We start from the raw sequence: 20,195 nt of genomic DNA, 5'->3' as shown, positions 1-20,195 counted from the left end.
AAAAAGCTAGAAAAACACACAAATCACAAAAGTGTGCAAGATATCATTTTTATGGGTAGGCATATTATTTCCATAATTTCCAAATATTGTAAAACAAATATTTATCATTTAATAAGCAAGAAAGTTACATGTTATTATTCATCTTAAAGCCAACTGTTGGTCACTCTTATGCCATTTTAAAAGTCTAAGCTTTATTAATAATATAATTAATGATAATATAATTATAATAATATGTAATATTAATAATAATATAAATTCCAGCTAGTTAACATGCAGTGTAATATTAGTTTTAAGTGTACAATGTAGTGACTCAGCAGTTCCATACATCACCAGATGCTCATCACAACAAGTGTACTTCTTAATCGCCATCACCTATTTCTTACCCATCCCTCTACCCACCTCTCCTCTGGAAACCATCAGTTTGTTCTCTATAATTAAGAATGTGTTTCTTGATTTGTTTCCTTTTTTTTTTCTTTGCTCATTTGTCTTCTTTCTTAAATTCCACATATGAGTAAGATCATTGGTATTTGTCTTTCTCTGACTGACTTATTTACTCAGCATAATACTCTATAGTTCCATCCATGTGATTGCAAATGGCAAGATTTTGTGCTTTTTATGGCTGAATGTTTCATTGTATATATACCACATCTTCTTTATCTATTCATCTATTGATGAGCACTTCCATAATTTGGCTATTGTAAGCAATGGATCACTTTCATAATTTAGCAATGAAAATTTTCTATTTCAATATATGAAATAATATATTGAAAAAAATGGCTAAACATAACGATATTGAGCTCTATATATCCTTAACTTTGAACTTGTTCCTCTCAATTAAAAACTCCAGATGCATGATTGAAAAATTTAAAACAGTACAAAAGGTACACAGTGAAAATGAGGCTCAGGTCCCACCCAGAATCTCCCATCTCCCTCCCAAGTATTAACAGTTTCTTGAGTGTCAGTCCCCCCAAAAATTTATATATTAATACAAGCATATATGCACTTAAATATCCTTTTAAAAAATGCAAACATACATTACACAGTGTCTTGCACCTTACTTTTTTTTCAAGCAACAATTTATCTAGGCAATCATTTCATATTTTTTTATTTTCTGTGCAGTGTTCCATTTCTACACAATCATTAAATGGGTTTCATACATCACCGATCACCCATAAAGATAACTTTTTTAAAAAATAACAAGAGTTAACACTTGCAAAGCACTTACTATGTGTCAAGCACCTTCTATAAAATATGGATTATTATCTCCATTTTACTGATAAGGAACTGGGGTCCAGGTTTCACAGATAGGAGAGTCAGGATTCAGAAAAGATTTATTTTAATGTTTATTTACTTTGAGAGAGACAGAGAAAGCGAGAGCAGGGGAGGGGCAGAGAGACAGCACAAGAGAGAATCCCGAGAGGCTCCATGCTGTCAGCACACAGACCCACAAAGGGCTCGATCTCACTAACCATGAGACCATGACCTGAGCTGAAATCAAGAGTCAGAAGCTCAATGGACTGAGCCACCCAGGCACCCCCTGATTTTCAGCTTTATAACTTGAAAGTGTATTTAATTCAGTCATTATTATGCTTCTGTGAAGAAAAAAGATACCACAAAATGGTTCTATTTTACCAACTGCTACTATTCCTGGAATGATTTAGTTTTGCAGAATTCTTTTCCACTTCCACATGTCCTATCTTGCCTGATCTGCAATCAGCAGGACACTGGTACTGCCCTGCAGTGGACTCAACTGCTGAAGCTGAGCCTAGCAATACTTCCATTTCCTGGGCCATCTCCTTATGTGAAATCTTGATTTCCTATTCTCCAGCTCTGGAAACTCTTCAATCTCTTTCCTTTCCTTTTTTTTTTTTTTTTAATTTTTTTTAATGTTTAATTATTTTGAGACAGAGGGAGACAGAACATGAGTTGGGGAGGGGCATAGAGAGAGGGAGACACAGAATCCGAAACAGACTCCGGGCTCCGAGCTGTCAGCACAGAGCCCGATGTGGGGCTCGAACCCACCAACCATGAGATCATGACCCGAGCCAAAGTCGGACACTTAACCGACTGAGCTACCCAGGCACCCTTTTTTTTTTTTAAATCAATCTCTTTCCTTTCAACATAAGGTTAGAACACGCAGCTCTTCTTATAGGGTGGTAGGTACTAGACAAAGTTATCTGACTACAAGTGAAAGCAAATTTGGGTGGCCAGCATCTCTAGGCCATGTGCTTGTTTTCACTGTAATCTCTGGCTGCCTTGAGGAAAGAGCAGCAGAGCTGGTTCTGGTGGAGGGTCTGACAGTGGCTCTGGGGCCAGTGTGGCCTCAGGCAAAATGAAAGCCACCATTTCGTATTCCCCTTCCCAAAGGACACATCACTAATTGATCCCTGTACTCCAGGCTGCTGAGACCTATTCAGGATTCACAAGTGGCAGGCATTCCGAGTGACTACCAGCCAGGTTACACTATCCCCTCCCTGGTTGATGTTAAACCACAGATGAGGCAAGTTACATTCTTCCACAGTGACGTTACTTTCTCATTATATACGTAAAGTGGTTCAAATATTTTCTTCTTATTACCTCGCCTATTTTTTTTAACTTGAGTTTTGATAAGCATAATATTATTACTTTATTTTATTTAGGCCCCAGTCATAGACAATTTGTCTTTTTAATTATTTGATGCTGTTAAGTGTAATCTTACACTTTAGTTACTGTTTAGTTACTTAGTTTAGTTTAGTTACTGTTTAGTTACTGTTTAGTTACTGTTTAGTTAGTTACTTTAGTTACTGCATTACAGTTTAGTTACTGAGTTCTCATAGTTAATCCAAATAAATCTATTTAACTTGTCTGTGGTCAGGGCTTTGCTGATGACCGGCTTAATTTACCTGTGATCTCACTGGTAGAATTCTGTTCAAAGACGCACATTGGCAGGAATATCAAACGGTAGCTGCATTTGCTGTGAAATAATATTGTGCATTTTTATATCTTAGAAGGATAAAGTTTTTGTTTATTATAAGCATATAACTAACCATCCAACATACCCTAGATTCTGGACATGAGAGGATAACGTCTGAGCCTAAAAAGGTGAATGGAAATTTGTATTTCATTGTAACTGAAATGGAAACATGTCTATATAATTGGAGAATATTTATCAAGTTTTAGCAAAAGGATCATAGTCTAGAGGATCTTGGTTCATATAAGGCCCTAGTTTACCTCATAATGGTGTTGCTTCTGGAAGGCACTTGCCCAAAATATTAGCTCAGATTCTGACCCTGGGCAACAGTTGAAAGACCTTGGCTTTGGAATTAATCACTGCTCAGTGTCTTACTAGCTAAGACAGGTTATACTAATCCTTAAGTGCTTCAGTTTCCTCATCTGTAAGATGGAACTAATATCCCCTAACTTGCAAGGATGAAGTCATAAAGATTAGAAATAGATTTAAAAATTTAAGAGAATACTTTACTGGTTATTTACAGAGTTGTTGTTTCTGATGCCTTTATTAGAACTGAAGCTACAAAGACAGCGCTACACAGGCCTGCACCTGAGAAGTGGCCCCAGCACTAATTAGCAAGAAATCCATAGTGAATGGTTGCCCTCCTCTCTAGTTTGGATCTCTGACTTGGGCTCTCGGTCCCAGAAATTGGCATCTTCCTTCCAGGTAGAAATGCCTTCCCAGATGTTAACCTTTGGAATGTATACACAAAATATTTTTTTCCATTCTATCACCTAGGTGTCCATCGAAGCTTCCCTGTCACTCCAGACCCTGCAACTGCAAATGCTATCTTGGTACTTGATTCTCTTTGTAGCTTTTTCACTATTGACATTACACTCTAAGTATAGAAGTTAAATTGCTCATTATTTGACCCTAACGTTAAAAATACAAATTCCGAGGCGCCTGGGTGGCTCAGTCAGTTAAGCATCTGACTTCAGGTCAGGTCATGATCTTGCGGTTTCTGAGTTCAGGCCCCACGTCAGGCTTGGCCTCAGTGCTGACAGCTCAGAGCCTGCTGCTTCGAATTCTGTGTCTCCCTCTCTCTCTGTCCCTCCCCTGCTCATACTCTGTCTGTCTCTCTCTCTCTCTCAAAAATAAACATTAAAAAAAAAATTCCATGAAGGAAGGCAATTTGTCTCTTTCTTACCACTGGATCCTCAGTGCCTAGAACAGAGGCCAGAACATACAGTAAATTCAATAAATAAGTGTTAAGTGAATAAATCATCTATTTAAAAATTGTACTCTCTGTGCAGCTGAACATAAAACTCATTTATGATTCAAGAACTACTAAATAATTCACTTACAAAAAAATATTATTGGGCAATGTTGATTACACCAAAGATTTTGGATAGGAAATGGAGAAAGGATTTATACTGGCACTCCTCATTAAAATTGCTCAACCTCACTCATAACAACAACAAAAAAGCCTGAGTTGTTAGAGCCTATGAATAGTGAAGAGAACTTCTGCAGGAAATTATGGGAGAGAGAAGGGAGGTATCTGGCACAGGCCCAAGAAGACTGAGTTAAGTATTAATGTGGGAGAGGAGCAGTGATGGGAGATGTGTTACATAAAGGGGGTATCATTAAATATTTAAGGATAATGTGAAATACATTTCTCACTGTCAGAGAAGGGAATTAAAAATATGGAAAGGGAAATAACTAAAATGAATCATGTGATGTTGAGTAAGAAATGAAGTTATAGTATCAACTCATAGTTTTTAAAGTTTATTTATTTATTTTGAGAGAGAAAGAGAGCACGAGTGGGGAAGGGACAGAGAAAGAGATAGAGAGAGAGAGAATCCCAAGCAGGCTCCACACTGCCAGCACAGAGCCTGACACATGGCCTGATTCCACAAACTATGAAATCATGACCTGAGCCAAAATCAAGAGTCAGACACCCAACTGACTGACCCATCCAGGAGTCCCTCAACTCATAGTTTTTAATACAGAGAAAGGCAGGAAGTAAGGGAGGGAGGGAGGGAAGGAGGGCAGGAGGAAGGAATTGTTTATTAAGAGAGTCTAGGAACAAGACACCTCAAAAGCAAGGAACACACATAGCACCGTATCTTGGCTTCTAAATACCATTCTCCATGAAAAATGTCCTGAAGAAATGGATGACTCCAGGTCAGAGACAAGGAAAGTACAAGATGAGCCTGGAACATCTCTGAATGAGAAAGCAAGGAAGTGCTCACAGATGATGGAGAAAAGTCAAAAGAACAGAACAGCCAGCTTGAAGGAGCTCCCACTGACCAAATCTAGGACAATTTGATCATCAAAATAAATAATGATAGAAACAGACTATGACCTACTGAATATAATAGAAACCATGGGTCCACAATGACATTACTAAAAAGAAACAAATTGATAACATTGAAATTTTAACAATGAAGCTATATACATAATTTCAAAGTACTTTGTAAAACACTAATTACAAAAGGAAAAGACTAAATTTACAGTAGAGAAACTTGGCAGCCAACAATTTAATGAAGTGATCAGAATAACATCATCAGTAATGCACTAAATCAAAATTGTGAGTCACCTGATAGGTTGCAATGAGAGGAACACAGCATCATTTCTGTTATATTCCTGCCAAACATGTATAATCTGAATTGAGTCAAAAAGAAATGTCAGGCAAACCCAAATTGAGAGACATTTTACAAAATATCTGGCCTATAATCTTCAAAAGTATCAAGATCACAGAAGTGAAAGAAAGCAGAAGGAACCATTTCAAATTGGAAGATACTAAAGAGGACCAGCAGCTAAGTACAACACATGATTCTGGACTGTATACTTTTGCTATAAAGGACATCCTAGGAATAATGGACAAAACATGAATGGAGTCTGAGAATTAGACTGTACTAATGTATCAAAACTAATGCTCTCATATGGATGGTTTTATTTTGGTTACGCAGCAGAATGTCCTTGCTTGTAAGATATATACCCTACAGTATTCAGGAGTATAGGGTCATGATGTTGGTAACTTATTCTTAAATAGTTCAGTGGGGGCAGTGGGGAAGCATTCTTTACACTTGCTATTTTCCCCTAAATTTGAGATAGTCTGCAAATTTTCTTAAATTGAACTAAAAAAAAAAACAGTGCTAGAGCCAAGATGCCAATTGTCTCCTCTCAGGTTTGTGGAAATGTAAAAGCTTGACAATACATTGTGCTGGCAAAAATTTGAGAAAAGGGGGACTTATCTCTGTTGGGACTATAAATTGGTACAACTACTTAGGAGGGAAATGTAGTAATGTTTATCAAAACAACAATTACATATATCGTCTCCAACAATATCACTACTGGGAATTTATTCTATGGGTATACATACACTAATGCAAAGTAAGGTCTATATACATTTACATGTTGCAGTATTGTTATTAATGGAAACAATCACAAACAACCCAATGTCCATGAATAGGTTAAATTAATTATTGTTCTGTACCTTAATTTTTTTCTCTGTACTACATATTTTGGATATCTTTCCTATCAGTGCATAGTGAACATTGTAATTCTTTTACATTGTTCCAGAGTACTCCATTTAATCTATGTACCATAATTAATTTAATCTATTTATGGACACTGGGTCTCATAGAATAAATTCTCAGTAGTGGTATTTTTGGATAAGATACATGTAGCTATAGAGCTGTATTTTTTTTTCTTTTTCTTTTCTTTTTTGTTTTTTTTTCCTTTTCCTTTTTTTTTTTTAAGTTTTTAACTCCTGTTAGTTAACATACAGTGTTATATTACTGTATATCAGTAATCATATATCACTATGTGTTTATCACAACAAGTCCATTGACTGGACTCTCTTGCTCCCTTATTTTTTTTTTCCCTTTGCTTGTTTGTTTTGTTTCTCAAACTCCACATATGAGTAAGATCATATGGCATTTTATCTTTCTCTGACTGGCTTATTTCCCTTAGCATTATACTCTCTGGCTCCATCCATGTCCTTGCAAATGACAAGACTTCATTCTTTTTTATGGCTGAATAATATTCCTCTGTGTGTGTGTGTGTGTGTGTGTGTGTGTGTGTGTGTGTGTGTATCTCTGTCTCACATCTTTATCCATTCATCAGTTGGTGGATACTTGGGCTGATCCCTTATCTTGGTTATTGTAAATAACATTGCTATAAACACAGGGATGCATGTATGTATGAGGAACCTCCATACCACTTTCCACAGTGGCTGCACCAACTTGCATTCCCACCAACACCTGTTGTTTCTTGTGTTGTTGATTTTAGCCAATCTGACAGATGTGAAGTAGTATCTCAATGTGGTTTTGATTTGCATCTCCCTGATGATAAATGATGATGAACATCTTTTCATGTGTCTGTTGGCCAACTATGTCTTTTTTGGATATGCATTTATAATTTTTTGAATATTCTTTTTTTATTTTATTTTATAAAGACAGTAAGCAGAAAGGGGGGGAGAAGGAAAGAGAGAGAGAATCTTAAGCAGGCTCCACGCTCAAACTAGGGCTCCATCCCATGACCCTGGGATCATGACCTGAGCTGAAATCAAGAGCCGGATGCTGAACCGACTGAGCCACCCAGGTGCCCCTGCAATTGTAATTTTGATAAACATTATTACATTTCCCTCCTAAGGAGTTGTATTGATTTATACTTGAAACAGAAATGAATGAAAGTGCCTATATTCTCAAAGTTTTACCAACTCAGTGTATCATCAAACTACCCACCAGTAGCTTATCAAGTAATTTTTCTAAATACATTCTTTGCCCAAGAGAAACTTTAATGAATGAGATATCTTCCACCTCTTGAGGTATTCATTTACTCACTAGTGGTGCCCCTCTATCGACAAACATACCATTGTCTACCCTGTGACCTTTTTCTGCTCTTTGATTTTGGTGGGTCCTGATATACATGAGCCTCCATCCCCCTTATCTGATGTTGAACTAAGCAGCATCTATCTCTAAATAGGCAAAAGGCTCTGCCCAAATTTGGAGAAACATTTAAAACTAGTCAAAACTGAGGATTTTTGGCTCAAACTCAGGATGAGAAGGATAAACCCTGCCCAAATGGAATCTAGTTCTGATATATTTTCCCACCTTTCTAACTAAAGCCAAATGTTTGAATATTTCCTAAATTGCCTCTGAAATTCACTGCATTATTTTGCCTTTTAAAAGCAGACAAACTTACATTTTCATTATTAATAGATTTATTTTAACACATGCTTGTTTTTCAGTTTGTCATGGGGTGTTGTGAATCTCCACTGTGACAAGCCCAATGTGCTCTATTCTTTGGTGGACTGACATAAATCTGCCTGGGCTACACATGTACGAAAGAATTATGGGAGCTACAAGTGGTCAGAATGCCCACTGCCACAACTTTTTGCCATTATTTTGTTCCTTGACAATGATTCAAGGGAGCCAGGGAAAAGAATCCAGGATATTAGTGAACAGTTAACACCAAGAGGACAAAAAGTGAAATCTTCTGACTTGACTGTATTTCAAAATAATACTCCCAGTACCAAACATTTCAGTAGTGCATTTCAGAATCCACTATAGGTGTTAACCCATTTGATTTCTATAATTTCAGTGAATAATATTGATTCCCATTCTTTAAGTCAGGAAATGAAAACTCAGAGATGATAACGACATCTCCCCAAATCACACAGCTAGGAAGAAACAAGCCTATAAAGTACCTGAATTAGGCTAATCTTCAATGATCTCAGAGTAAATCTCTGTGATTATTAAGTTTAATAACTCTATCAGTAATGTATATTTCTAAATTCAAATGAGTTTAAAATTTCATGAGGCTATCTAATGCCTCAAGAACAGTGTCTACGGAGGCTGGGAATTCCAGAAAATAGGAGCTAAAAGGTTAATTTATTCTAACAGAAGGATGATTAACACAAGGTAAGATTACCTATCTCTAATTAACCTAGTCCATTATTGAGTTCTTAACAAGAAGGATATGGATAGCAGAAATGTCACTCAAAAAGAATTCAGCTGAGAAAGTCTGAAGACAGTACTGCTCTGGGAATGATAATCATTATACTTGTTAGCCATTGGGAATGCTTAAAACCATCTTAATGTTTAAGCCAGAACCTAAAATACTTCTTTATTCAAACCTCTCTGTTAAGGGGGCTATGAGGCATAAGATTAACAAGTAATCTTTGAAAAGGTCTCAAAGGAAAATATGTTTATTGTTTTTATTTTTTTTTTTTTATTTTTTTTTTTTTAAATTTTTTTTTCAACGTTTATTTATTTTTGGTACAGAGAGAGACAGAGCATGAACGGGGGATGGGCAGAGAGAGAGGGAGACACAGAATCGGAAACAGGCTCCAGGCTCCGAGCCATCAGCCCAGAGCCTGACGCGGGGCTCGAACTCACGGACGGCGAGATCGTGACCTGGCTGAAGTCGGACGCTTAACCGACTGCGCCACCCAGGCGCCCCTGTTTATTGTTTTTAAATAAACATCAGTCTTGCTTATTGTATTCAAAGCCCTACTAATAAAAAGTTAAACATTGTTACTAAGTGAGATATATTCTTGACTGATCAATGATTTAATAATAGGCCTAACTCCTCTCCCTCACTCTGACATCTATCTTACACCTGCTATATTCCAAGAGAAAGTCAGACAAAACACCTATAATATTTTCACTAATAATACTTCTGATGATCTTTGAAAATCAATGCTACTCTAAGCATACCTAACTTAAAATCTTAGGTACTGAAAAATTTGGTTTGCCATATCCTGTGGGTTAGTTTGTGTTTTGTTTTGTTTTGTTTTTCATTGTATAACACAATGTCATGTAAGAATGAAGTATATCATTTACTTTAGTTTTGTGCTATTATAATGGCATGTTAATGGGATTTTTCTTGTTGTCTTGGAATTGGTTATTCTAATTGAAACATGATGACAAAATTGTATAAGGATTCCATACTTTTAAAGGCCTCTCCAACCAATGGGGCCAAAAGTCTCCCTGAGGACTTACTCAGAGGCAAAGGAACCACCTCTCCCATTGCCAACCAGCATAACACCCCTAAGTGGGCAGAAAAATAGTTCCCCTCAACCCACCAGAAGTCAAGTAAAGAGGGAGTTTCAGTGAAATACAGAAAGTGATCACTGGCAAGGCAGAAAGCCTGACAGCCTACTAGTTAGCTAAATATTTAGAGTCAGGGAACTAGAGACCAACCTGAGCCTGCCTTCAAAGTGCAGTGAGCCCTATGAGGGAGTATGAGGGAGAATGTGACCTGTGTATTTTGGAACTTGGGAGCATATCTGAACACCAAGAACTGTGCCTCCTTCTTTTCTGGAGATTTTGAAGGAGGACTTGCTGACTGAGCCCAGGAGAATGGGACAAAAAGAGAGCACGTTATAGGGAAATTAGGAAAAAGGTGGAGGAAGTCTCCAACTTGATCCCAGTTTCTTTATCTATCAGAGAATGCAGAGGAGGACTTCCGGGTTTGACTCAATACAAAAGAATATAGAGAAGAGAGGAGAAAGCCCAGGCCCTAGAGTTACCTGACAGCTTGCTTTTTAAGGGGGGGGTAGATATGGACCAAAGGCAGGACTAAAGGAAGACATGGGTGCCTCCTCTGCCATATCCTCAGAGAGGTAGTGCACCAAGGTGAAGCTAAACAGCACTAAAAACTGCACAAACTTATGAGAAGATCATCACATCCTCAGTGACCACCAGCAGCAACAGAATCATGCACATTCTTGGGGGGAGGGGTACTTCCTCATCTTCAATAAGCAATCCTGGCCATCTCTTATATTCCTCCTCCACAACAAAGGAGTGAGATGCTATAGAGGGAAATGAGAGGATCATATTCGAATCAGATTTGAGCCTGGATTTTTACACTGGAGTGAAATTAGTTTGGATTTGCTTTGTTTTTTTTAATAACTGAAAGTGATGACAAAGATGCAGAATATGCTCAGGAAATTGTCTTGGGAGATTTCTACAAAGCACTACTGGGAATTGTGATCGGAGAAAAATAAAAACATTATTATGTTAATATCCACAAAGTAGAGTCTACTCAATAAAACTGTTTATACTAACATGCTGACTTTCTAAAGCAGGTTGGAAGGAGTTTTTGGGGGGAGGATGGGGGTCACACATCATCTCAAAAATAGTGGACAATAAAAAGAACAATAACAAAAAAATAAGTCAACTCTTACATGCAGGAATTAAGAAAGGAGACATTAAAAGAATAAAAAAATCATTCAGATTTGATTTTATTGTATAAGTTGAAGATCCCATACTTACTTGCTTATGTCTTTGTTAAAAGGAAACATTTTTAGTAAAAAATATCTTGGATTTGTATAAGACCTTTGAAAGTTTTCAAGATACTGGTTTGAGGGTTTTTTTGTTTTGTTTTGTTTTGTTGTTTTGATAGCATACAGTATAGTCTTAACTTCAGGAGTAGAAACCAGTTATTCATCACTTACATATGACATCCAGTGCTCATCCCAAAAAGTACCTTTCTTAATGCCCATCACCCATTTAACCCATCCCCCCACCTCCCCTCCAGCAACCCTCAGTTTTTTCTCTGTGTTTAAGAGTCTCTTACGGTTTGCCTCCCTCTCTGTTTTGAATTTTACCTTATGAGAAAAGACCAAAGTGTCATTATTCACTTTCATATCCAAGGTGTATGTAATGAACCTTAGAAAGTATTCAAACCATGATTTTCAAATCAATCTATCACCTTCTACCCACTTCTCCCTTCTGCTGTCTTATCTTCAATTCATTGAAGATTTGGGGGAGGGGGATAGTTTTAATTATTTTCATAAGATACGTGTATTATTTTTGTAATTAAAAAAATAAAACAATGATTAGCATTCTATTCATCATCTTCCTCTCCTATGTAATTATGCTTTATTCTATTTAACTAACAACTATTCATTTCAACATTCAACAATTATTTCCTTCAGATCAACCTCTCTAGCCGGTATCTTCAACTTATTTGCTCCATGTTTTTCTATTTAAATGTTTGCCCGATAAAAACTGCCTTCTCCACTCCTAGCACTGGGGCTAACGGTTGGTATCTCAACTCATTTTCGGTTTCGATTCTCAGATTTTCCATAACACTCAGAAATTTGTTTGTTTTGTTTTGTTTTTGCTCATTTCACTTTTTCATTCTCTACAGTGATTTCAGAACCCTCTCCACTGTCCTCAAACCTCCAACTAAATCTTAGCATGACTGCACAGAGAAAGTAAGAGCCATAAGATAGAAAGTCACTTCTCTTCCAGCCAGGAAACTCTCAAACCAACCTGCATTGAAGCTTTCTCCACTCCCAGTCTCTTGAAGTGGGAATTTGGTCTTTTCACATTCCTACAACTAATCCTGTCTCTTCTATATCTTTAAACTTGCCCTCAGATTGGCATCTTATCAAAAACAGGTCTTTCCTGGGGCACCTGGGTGGCGCAGTCGGTTAAGCGTCCGACTTCAGCCAGGTCACGATCTCGAGGTCCGTGAGTTCGAGCCCCGCGTCGGGCTCTGGGCTGATGGCTCAGAGCCTGGAGCCTGTTACCGATTCTGTGTCTCCCTCTCTCTCTGCCCCTCCCCCGTTCATGCTCTGTCTCTCTCTGTCCCCAAAAAACAAATAAATGTTGAAAAAAAAAAAAAATTTAAAAAAAAAAAAAAAAAAAACAGGTCTTTCCTGAATGAATAACCTTTTAGCTACCACCCTATCTTTTTCATTGACAGCTAAATTGAAATTGTTGCATATCTGCCCTGCTTGTGGAAGGGGCTGGGGGAGTAGGAACAGCATGGGAGTCAGAGCCCACCTCATAGAAGGTAAAGATGTCCTCACACAAAGATCAGTCTAGGGTAGAGAGGCCAAGCCTGAGTAGGATGAGGATTTGTCCATTTAGAGGGGCACAGTGTTGATGGCAGAGCCTGCACAGGGGAACAGTGCATCTACAGAGGCGAGGGGATGGCAGGAGAAAGGAGAGACTGATTACATACAGAAGGATAGGGCAAATAATCAGACCACTGGGAACCAGGTTTCTCAGCAGCAAGAAAGGGGGTTACATATATGAAAAGGGAGAAAAACAGAATAAATCCTGAAGAGATAGATTAAAACTAATAATATCAGTATGCATTCATGGTTTAATAGATAGATGGATAGATAAAATGCAAATATGTGGACATACATTAATATATACATGTGTCTATATCTTAGCTTTCTCTAATTGAGAAACTTTGAAGCACCATACTCCAAAAACAAAGAGCACACCTAGTGCCCAGACTTTGTTTTCTAAATGTTATTTTCCACTAAAAAGACTTGAGGCTAAAACGGCTAATTCCAGGACCAGGGTAGGGAAAGTACAAGGTGACCTTATTCTATCTTATGTCAGAAAGGAAGAAGTCAAAAAGTGACTTGAGATACGTCAAGAGAATACATAAACCACCTTCAAAGGGCTTCCATTAGCTAAACTGGGAACAGCTTGAACATCAAAATAAATGATAGTAAAGAATTAAGACCCATATTAATCACCAGTACTATAAATAAATAAATGAATAAATTGAAAGTTTCATAAGAAATGGGCTATTTGCAAAGTCTCAAAGAACTTCCTTACAAAGTACTTAACTAATTACCAAAGGAGGAAAAATTTTAAAAACTAAATAGTTGAGAATCCTGAAAGACACATTCTTAATCAAGTGACCATTAGTAATGGGACAAATCAAAATTGTGTGTCATCTGATAGGATTCACTAAGGAGAAAACAGCATTACCTTTGAGGCATTCCTGTCAAAATCTATTAATTCAGTCTTTTTCAACTGTACCACAGAACACACTATTTCCTCAACCCTCTCAAGAACAGTACATAATTAACACCATTCTAGATGTATTGAAAGAAGTTAATTTTTTCATACAATAGATGCCAATTGATGTTGGTATCTAACTCTCTCCAGTTGGAAAAGGCCCGGAGGTACATTCCATAAAATAACTGGTCAGTAATCTTTAAAATGTCAAGGTCACTAAAGACTAGAAAAGACTATTGCTGCTCTCAACTGAAAGACACTAAAGAAGTATTACAACTTTATGCAACAGGTGACTTTTAACTACAGCCTCCCATTCTAAAGGACAGTATTGAGACAAGTGGCAAACATGACTGGGATTTGAGGATTAGATGGTAATAACCCATGATTTGATTTTCACAGTTGTATTATGGCTATGTAGGCACATGTCCCTATTGGTAGAAAATACCTAGTAAAGTATTCAGGAGTGGTAGAGTATCATACTGGTAAATTACTTTCAAATGGTTCTGGGGGGAAATAATGGTTGTGTACATGCCTGCAAGTTTTTTTCTTTTTTTTTTTTTTTATTTGAAATTTGTTGTCAAATTGGTTTTGACAATTTGCTCATCCCAACAGGTACAGTCCTCAATGCCCATCATTTACTTTCCCCTCCCTCCCACCCCCCCATCAACCCTCAGTTTATTCATTTCTTGTTTCAAAATTTTAAAAATCAAAAAAATTAAAAATGAACAAAAATAAAACTGAACAAAAGTAAATTCATCATCATCTTCACTCCTCTGCACGTTCCTCATCTCAGCGAATGGCTCCACCATTCAGTCAGCAAGTTGCCTAATCCAGAAATCCAGGGTCATCCTTGACTTCCCTTCCCTTCACTAATATACACCCAATTAATGTGTCTCCCTCTGAACCCAGATCTAATCATGTACCAAGTTCTGGTGATTCTACATCCTAAATATCTCTTGAACTTAATCCATTTCCCTTTAGTCTCTCTAATACTATGGAATTCTGGCCACCATCCTACTCGACTGTATTACCAAAACAGCCTCTTAAAATAATCTACAAGCCTCCTCTAATCTATTTTCCAAGATCAGAGTTACTCTAAAACATAAATCTGTTCATGTTATTCCTCTTAAAAACTCTTCAATATTCCTTATTGCTTCTAGAATGAAAACCAAACTCCTTATACTGCCTTATATTTTGGTCTGCCCAGGATGATTTTTATTTCTATTGTACAAACACGGTTATTATTGGCCTCTCTTGCACTCTCAGTAGCGTCTCAACTAGGACAATGAATCATATGTTCTGGAAAGCTATAAAGTTCTGACAATTTGGTCTCTGTTTACTTCTCTAGATTGATCCTGACTTCTCTCTCATTTCTAGTAAATCTCAACTCTTCTGGGAAGGCTCTGCCTGAGCACTGGATCAGGATTCAGTACCTTTGCTAGACATTTCCTAATACTATGCAAGTCCTGTTAGCAACATGTATCTATTGCACACATATCCTTATTTAACTATTTGCTTATATTTCTCCTTAAATTGTAAATTCTGTAAAGGTAACTCTACCACTTGGGGGTGTGACCTTGAGCAAGTTACCAGATCTTTCTAAGCCTCAGTTTCCCCATCTTTAAAATGAGGATAATTGCATTATTATTATGATCAAATGATATAAAGCATGTAAAGGCTTAGCCCACCATACTCACCATTTTATGTTTTAAGAATTATGTAAATAGTCAAAAGCATTTTTTTCCCTCTAGAGCTCCTTAAAATTGTTTTCTTTTCATAACCAATCTTTTGATTTTTTTATGTATCCTACTTATCACACAGATAGACTGTTTCTTCTTAACATAAATCTAACAAGTCTCTTCATGATAGAGTTATTTCTCATTTTATTTATTTGCTTCTTTAAAAAAACGTATGTTCTGGGGTGCCTGGGTGGCTCACTTGGTTAAGCGTCTGACTCTTGGTTTCAGCTCAGGTCATGATCTCACAGTTTCATGAGTTCAAGCCCTAAATCGGGTTCTGTTCTGGCAGTGCAGTGCCAGCTTGGGATTCTCTCTCTCCCTTTCTCTCTCTGCCCCTCCCACACTCATGCTGTCTCTGTCTCTCTCTCTTAATAAATAAATAAACTTAAAAAAAAAAAAAAAGAAAAGGTATGTTCTAACAGAAAGTTATCTTGTGAGAAATGAGATAATACCAGAATCTATTAGCACTGCTCAGGCATGGAATATTTCTTTCCTCTCTGTCCTAGTGAGTAAGCACATATAAGTCCTCACAGGAAACTGAACACATACACTGTATGGTAAATATAGTATTATAAGAAAATATGCTTTTGAAATATTATAAAACAATGAAGGCCAAATACATAAATTCGTAGAAAACAGTGTTTCTATCATTTTAATAGTTGTTTTTTAACAACTAAACAATGTTTGGGAGAAAAAGCCCTATTGAAAAAAGAGTAATGATTCAATTAATTAATGGGCCCTACATTGACAGATTGAACACTGTATACCATACATTTAAAGCTCTTTTGAGTCCCATAATTGATATTGTGTTTCTTTTATAAATTTTAAACTAAAAGTTCTGGCTGCCAGAAATGAAAATTTAAAATTAATTACATGATTGCAATTTCTACTCACAGACCACACTCTTTCTCTAAATTTAACTATCATGTTGTACCTTTGTTAATTGTACAATTTTATCATTGATCTCCTTTGTTTAGTAAAATATGCAAGATAGCGGGGCACCTGGGTGGCTCAGTCAGTTAACCGTACAACTCTTGGCTTCAGCTCAGGTCATGATCTCACGGTTTGTGTGTTCAAGCCCCACATCAACCCCAGAATCGGGCTCCGTACTGACACTACAGAGCCTGCTTGGGATTCTCTGTCTCCCTCTCTCTGCCCCTCTTCCACCTGCTTTCTCTGTCTCTCTCTCAAAATAAATAAAACTAAATTTTAAAAAATATGCAAGATAATACATTAAACACATCCTCAGAGCTTTTCTTTCAATTATTAAAGGAAAATTAATTCACCATTCAGAAGTTAAATTTATACACATAAATTTAATCCACAGCCATTTAAGAAACAAAACAATCAAGCAAAGGTGAGAAAAAGAGAAAGGCAAACCAAGAAACAGACTCTTCACAGAGAACACACTGATGGTTACCATGTGGGAGGTGGGTAGGGCGAGGAGTTAAATAGGTGATGCGGATTAAGGAGGGCATTTGTGATGAGTACATAACTAGTGTTATGTGGAAGTCTTGAATCACTGTAACATACACCTGAAACTAATATTACAGTCTGTTAACTGACTGGTATTTGGATAAAAACTTTAAAAAAAATGTAATCCACAGCACTTACCATTGCTCATACTTTCTGCTCTCTTGTAAGAATCCAGAACGTTATATCTCATTTCCATTCATAAATCCACAAAGTTCTGTTTCTCCACAGCAAATATTGTAGTGTTTTCAATCTAAGTATTTCACTGTTTTTAAAAATAAAAAAATTTTTGAAAATATATGCAAAATAATTTTTAAATAATATATATTTTCATTTTTAATATTTTCTTTTTTTTTTTTTTAATGTTTATTTTTAAGACCGAGAGAGACAGAGCATGAACGGGGGAGGAGCAGAGAGAGAGAGGGAGACACAGAATCCGAAGCAGGCTCCAAGCTCTGAGCTGTCAGCACAGAGCCCGACGCAGGGCTCAAACTCATGGACCGTGAGATCATGACCTGAGCCAAAGTCGGATGCTTAACCGACTGAGCCACCCAGGTGCCCCAATATATTTTTTCAATGACCAGGTTTTCAAATACCTGACTGTCAAATTTACCAAACTTATAAATGAAAAGTGTTTGTCTTCAGAAATGTTTTTAGTGATTTTAATTTCTAAGATAGGTATCACCTACACATAATCTCAATATATATATAGCAAATAAAATATTACAAAATCAAGATCTTTGATTTCTATGACCTACTTGCAAATCTGTTCAAAATACTTCTATCAAATGGCAGATATGAAACTATATTAAAAATATAGATAAGCAAGTTTCATTTAAGTTTCCCATATTCTTATAGTCAGGTATTTTGCTCTCTGCTATGGCACACAACAGCATTTTTCCTAAGCAATCAAAAGCAAGCTGGAAGATTCTTTGTTCATTAATTGTAAATAATGTATCCAATAAAAGTAGAAAAATGCTGAAAAGTGATATATGTATTTTAATATGATTATTACTTTAAAACCATAAAACTTTACTTTAATAAAGGCAGTAATCTTTACTTTAATAAAGGCAGTTTACTTTAACTGGGATTGGACAATAAATACATCATGATGACGACCTTGAGGCAATCAGCACATACTTATAAAATGATGGTTTGACCTTATATCTTATTTTCTTTTAATTTTTAAATTTTTTTTAATGTTTATTTATTTTGAGATAGAGACACAGAGTGCGAGTGGGGGAGGGGCAGAGAGAGAGGGAGATATAGAATCCGAAGCGGGCTCCAGGCTCTGAGCCATCAGCACAGAGCCCAACACAGAGCTCAAACTCATTAGCTGTGAGATCATGACCTGAGGCAAAGTCAAAGGCTCAACCAACCGAGCCACCCAGCTGCCCCTGAACTTATATCTTATTTTTAATTCATCAGCCTCATGTGGTTTCATGTGGGTATCTAGAAAAACTTCCCATAAGATTCGACAATCTTTCAATGGAAAATTGCTTAAAGATAACATTCCTTTATCAACTTACCACATATCAGTACACAATTTATTAAGTGTGTATTATGTGCCAGGCACTATGCTAAGTACTGCAGATATAAAAATGATTAACACTTGAGCCCTAGATAAGAGTACCCCTGAGGAGCACCTGGATGGCTGAGACGATTAAGCCTCCGACTTCAGCTCAGGTCATGATCTCACAGTTCATGACTTCGAGTCCCATATCAGGCTCTGTGCTGACAGCTCAGAGCCTGGAGCCTGCTTCAGATTTGTCTCCCTCTTGCTCTGCCCTCCCCCACTCGCACTTTCCCTCTCATTCTCTCTCTCTCTCTCTCTCTCTGTCTCTCTCTCTTAGAAATAAAGAAACATAAGAAAAAAAAAAACTAAAAAAAAAGTGAGAGCATGGAGTATTATGGAAGAGACAGTAAAATAAACCACACAAAATATTGTTAAGAAACAAAGTTTTCAAAAGGTGTTGTGAGGGGCGCCTGAGTGGCTCAATAGGTTAAGCGTCAGACTTCAGCTCAGGTCATGATCTCACGGTTCATGAGTTTGAGCCCCACGTCGGGGCTCTGAGCTGACAGCTCAGAGCCTGGAGCCCACTTCAGATTCTGTGTCTCTCTCTCTCTGCCCCTCCGCTGCTTGCACTCTGTTTCTTGCATTGTCTCAAAAATAAGCATTAAAAGGTGTTGTGAACAAAAAGAGGAACGTATAATCCAAGCTAGGGAGGAGAGGATGGTTACAGAAGCCTTCTTGGAGGCTTACTGATAAATAAGTCTACTGCCTGGCTTTCAGCATGGCCTACTGATTAATAGAATTGATTCAAATCCTAGTACCATCTGTTACTAGTTGTGGGAGTATGGACAAGTTACTTCATTATTCCAAGCTGGTTTCCTTGTTTATAGGATGGATACAATAGTATTTACCTCATAGTGCTGTTAAGAGGACCAAATAAGATAATGAGCAGAAAGCACAGTGGCTGCCATAAAATATGCTAGTATTCTGATTGTTTTAACGGTGATCTCTTTCTCTCTCTCACACACACCCCTCACCTAGCAAAAAAGCTGGTGGTTTCTGGATTTCCTGGCCAATGTATGTATGTCCTATATACCTGTAAAAGAAAAACTTGTTTCATCCCACCTAGCCTGCCCCCCTGCCCCATTTTCAGTTATCAGACAGGCTTCCTGATCCCATGAAAAGTCTCCCTGACTTTCTTTAGTCATGCCTGTGCCATGTCCACTCTTTGAATGTGAGCCTGACCACTGAGAAATGTCTTGAGAAGACCGTAACTCTCCTGTCATCCTTCTCTGTCTCCATATCCTCCCAGAGACAGATCTCTTGCCCTTCACCCTCACACTACTCTCTGAAGATTTGGTGATTTTTTGGTGATTTTTGAAGAGTTCACTTACCAATGTTTTGGTGATTTTTCAAGAGTTCACTTAATTGGCTTTGTCCTCTTAACTATTGGCCACTGCTGTCTCCAAGCCAGCAACCAACACTTCATTTCATTTAGAGTGATCACTGCAGAGACAGAAAAAAATAATGTGATTAGAATACAAAATCATTGAAGTTCATGACAATAGAAAGGCTTGTGCTAGAAACAATAAGAGAATGACCATTTGTTCTTCTCATCTTATCCTTTTTAGGATCATGACTCTATTTGACAATCATTCCCCAGCCATTGGCCACTTATTTATCAAGCGACTCTTTCTAAAAGGTTCTTCTCTCCTTCCTCTTCATTTGCAGAAAAGCCTAAGGGGAGAGGT

The 20,195-nt window shown here is 37.3% G+C and overlaps 1 long non-coding RNA gene across 1 annotated transcript in view; it reads right to left on the bottom strand.

Annotated features, from left to right (window-relative positions):
* LOC123608253 overlaps positions 1 to 20,195 on the bottom strand; it is a 55,734-nt gene that overhangs the window by 29,501 nt on the left and 6,038 nt on the right. The window contains exons 2-3 of the long non-coding RNA XR_006717147.1: positions 19,839 to 19,950; positions 17,073 to 17,196 (exon numbers count right to left, since the gene is read on the bottom strand). This is a non-coding gene — a long non-coding RNA (uncharacterized LOC123608253). The remainder of the gene's footprint in view (positions 1 to 17,072; positions 17,197 to 19,838; positions 19,951 to 20,195) is intronic.

Source organism: Leopardus geoffroyi, chromosome A1 (assembly GCF_018350155.1).
Source record: "Leopardus geoffroyi isolate Oge1 chromosome A1, O.geoffroyi_Oge1_pat1.0, whole genome shotgun sequence".
NCBI lineage: Eukaryota > Metazoa > Chordata > Mammalia > Carnivora > Felidae > Leopardus > Leopardus geoffroyi.
This window is presented reverse-complemented; position numbering and strand designations above follow the sequence as displayed.